This window comes from Orycteropus afer, unplaced genomic scaffold, assembly GCF_000298275.1.
Source record: "Orycteropus afer afer isolate SDZICR_OR568_19922 unplaced genomic scaffold, OryAfe1.0 scaffold00904, whole genome shotgun sequence".
NCBI lineage: Eukaryota > Metazoa > Chordata > Mammalia > Tubulidentata > Orycteropodidae > Orycteropus > Orycteropus afer.
The window spans coordinates 356403-360302 of record NW_006922491.1 but is presented as its reverse complement, the minus strand read 5'-3'; the positions used below and the strand labels follow the sequence as shown (position 1 = coordinate 360302).

Genomic DNA, 3900 nt, shown 5'->3' with positions numbered 1-3900 from the left:
AATATCCTTTGGATATTACCTGTAATATAGGTGCGTTACTTAAAAATCATCCTTTATTTTGAGGAGCTCTGGTAGCATAGTGGCTAAAGCACTTGACTGCTAACCAGAAGGCTGGCGGTTCAAATCCACCAGCCACTCCTCGGAAGGAAGGTTGGGCAATCCTACTTCCATAGTGATACTGCCTCGGAAACCCAAGGAGGGGTCGCTATGAGTCGGGGCCGACTCGATGGCACATAACAACAACAACATCCTTTATTTTGTGTGCCACTCTGCTATTTTGCTGAAAAGTGATCTCAAGAGATGGGCTTGGTTTTAGGTTTAAAGAGTGTCTCAGGGCAATAGTCATAGAGAGTCCTCTGTTTCTCTATTGGTCCAGTTTGTCTGGTCTTCTTCTTTTTTTTTTTTTAAATAAGAATTTGAGTTTCACTCCACATTTTTTTCACATTCTATCTAGGATCATGTATTGTGATCCCAGAACAGTCAGTGGTAGTAGCTAGGCATCACCTAATTCTTTTAGTCTCAAAGTAGAAGAGGTTGTGACTGGTGTAGACTAGTTTCTTCTCTGAGCTTTTAGTTGCCTTTTTACTGTTTTGCTTCCAGTGAGTAGGCACCCATAATTGTGTCTTAGAAGGCTGCTCTCAAGCTTTTAAGTAAGACCCTTTACTCTATTTGCTTCACCAGCACACAGATCATGATTTCTGTGACCTATGTCGTGTCAATTGACTGAGTTGTCTCATCAAACTATGGTCCTAATCTTGGAAGGTAGTTGATTGTGTCTGTGAAGTGTCTGTATTTGTGTCTTCAATGAATATATACGCCATAAAATATGGAATACTTCATAATTTTGTATGTCATCCTTGTTCAGGGGCCATGCTAATCTTCTCTGTATCATTCTGATTTTAGTGAATGTACTGCTGAAGTAAGAATCCCATGTTGTATTTCTCACCTACAGAACTGTAAGGTAAATTTATATTTTAAGCTAATAAATTTGTGCTATTTTTAAGCCAGTAAATTTGTAATAATTTATTGCAACTGCAAAAGAAAACTACTATAGAACCTGAAAAAAAAATTGGATTCAGGTAATTCTATTTCAGGACCTAGATAACATGGAGAGATATAGAGTAAGGAAGAGATCAATTCATCCCCATCTCCCACCATCACACCTCCAACCCCTACAGGCCAACATGCATCTCTGGACCCCAAGGCTTGAAGGAAGTAGGACAATGATGATATAAGTGGAAATAAAAATCAGTCAAGAATAACATATCCAACAGCTTCCTTGTTTTATTGATTCATTTGTGGCAGAGGTCAGCAATGAAATAAGCTGGGGAGGGACAGCCACAGATAGGTCTGAGATTAACAAAAGGGTTTTGAGGAGAGGTTTTGAGCTCTTGTACTCCAGAGCAAGAGGACCCTCTAGTCCAGAGTCCAGAGCCTTTGCGGGTACTGCTCAGCCATTCATACAGGCTCAATAGGAAGATGAAGTCCTCAGATTTTTGGATTCCCAAGTCTGCTCTTCTGGACTCAGGGTCTACCTCAACAGCAGCAGCCTCCTGAGGACTGCCTGCTCCCTCCTCCACAGCAGCTGGAGCCCCCACAGCACCCAGAGCCCCCCGAGGGCTGGCTGCAGCAGTCAGAGCTTTGGTGTCTGTGGCGGTGGGACCTGCGGCGCCTGTGGTGGCTCAGGCAGCAGCTGCCACCCCCAGAGCTGCAGCAGCCCCCAGAACTATATCCACAGCAGCCTCCAGAGCTACCACAGCAGCCCCCAGAACTAGATCCACAGCAGCCCCCAGAGCTGACACTGGGAGGACATTTAGGGGGACACTTAGGAGTGGGGCACTTGGGAGGACACTTGGGTGTACACTTGGGAGGGGGCTGGCACTGCTGCTGGTTCTGCTGGCAGGACATCTTGGGGGACGTCAGGAGCTGAGGGAACATCAAGCATAGGTCAGACATAGGTAGAGAACATACCTGCCCCTTATGTCCTGTCAGCATCATTTTTTGTTCCTACATTTCAAGAAACTGAGCATGGTCTTAGAGATTTAACCACTGGGATTCCGGTTTCAAAAACTTGGCTTGTTGTTGCTGTAATGTGCCGTTGAGTCGGACCTGACTCACATAGCACCTACTCCTTGGGTTTCCCAGGCAGTATCATTACAGAAATAGATTGCCCCATCTTCCTTCCCAGGAGTTGCTGATGGGTTTGAACCATTAGCCCTCTGGTTAGCAATCCAGTGCCTTAGGCACTATGCTACCAGAGCTGCCCAAAACTTGGCTAAGTGCTGTCATATCTTGTCTTTGAAACCTAATTACTTTGTTTATAAGGTCATGAAACATTTTCAATTGTTTCATAATTTAAAACTGAGGTCAAAAGAAGAAAACCTGCTCAAGAGCAATCACCTACTATGTAGAAGAGGATTCTGATGTGATTACAACACAAAAAATCATGAAAATAATCTAGGGCACCAGTTTAGAAATGAAACAATCTTTAGGAGAAAATAACCTTGTTCTATAAGGACATAGGGAGCTCTGGTAGCATAGTGCCTAAGGCACTTGACTGCTAACCAGAAGGCTGGCGGTTCAAACCCACCAGCCACTCCTCAGAAGGAAGATGGGGCAATCTACTTCCGTAGTGATACTGCCTCGGAAACCCAAGGAGGGGTCGCTATGAGTCGGGTCCAACTCAACGGCACACAACAACAACAAATAAGGACATAATTGCAAAAGTTAGAATTGTGAAAAAAAAAAAATGTTGGAGTTTGCCTGTGAGAACTGTTGTTGTTATGTGCCGTCGAGTCAAACCCGACTAGCTGAGTTAAAATATCATTTAGTTTAGACCCAGGACTTGAACTCTGTGGTCCACTGAGTCAGTCTAGAACTCTGACTTTCTCAGCAGGCAACCATCTTAACAAATTAACTCAGTATAGCAATGTTGGTTGTGTCCTACTCAGTTCTGCAGCTTCTTAAACAAATACCCAGACTATACCCCACACCCATTACTCAAGTGCCTAAAGAACTCAGTTAAAAGGAACTCTGATGGTTAAGCTGCTAACCAAAATGTTGGCTGTTTGGACCCGTCACCTGTTCCATGGGAGAAAGGCAGGGCAGTGAACTTTTGTAAAGATTTACAGCCTTCAAAACCCTATGGGGGAAGTTCTATTCTGTCCTACAGAGTCACTATGAGTCAGAATCGACTCGGTGACAGTGGATAAACAATTCAGTTAGCTGCCATTTCTTTCCTACAGGCTGAGAGCCACTGTTCCCATCTCATCTCTTCAGGTAGGGACTGTTATGATTTCAAAGGTAAGTTTCCCTTTCTAGCATGATGTCAATGTTTCTATTTCCTGACCAGAGAGACTCAACCAACTACAGACCAGTTTTGTTTCTCTAGAGCACTAAGTTACAGCGACACAACTCCTTGTCTTCTTATTCCCAGTCAGCCCTCATTACTTCCTTCTTTCAGTCTTCCTGAGACTTAGACCTTCTCTTTTGCTAAGAAGGACTCTAGCTCCCCAAGCACCTGCCCTGCCTCCCTTCCTGCTTCAGTCTGAGCTTCATGCCTCTGAAGCCCCTGTTCCTGGTGCCCTTGGGACACTTACCAGGTTCACAAGCAGGCAGAATTCACTTAGCACCTCAAGAGGTAAATGGATGGAGGTGCTCTGGCCTGAGGTCCTTTTATCCTGGCCTTGGGTTCTGCTTCCTGACTGTGAGACAGGGGCCTGGGCATGTGAGGACCTGCCTTCTGCCACCCACATGCCCTGTGACTGGTTGATGAGTGGAGGCTCCTCATGTTTACCTCCAGGTCATCTTAGGGCAGCTGCTCCCGTTAGGAATATGACTGCATATAATCAGGAGTGGGAAGCTTGGGACAATTCACATTATGATCTTCTGTCTCATTCT

The 3900-nt window shown here is 44.9% G+C and overlaps 1 non-coding gene across 1 annotated transcript; it reads right to left on the bottom strand.

The window, feature by feature from the left end:
- Positions 1-820: 820 nt before the first annotated feature.
- On the bottom strand, positions 821-923 carry LOC122151919. Its single transcript, XR_006164342.1, has one exon. It is a non-coding gene; the product is annotated as a U6 spliceosomal RNA (small nuclear RNA).
- Positions 924-3900: the final 2977 nt, after the last annotated feature.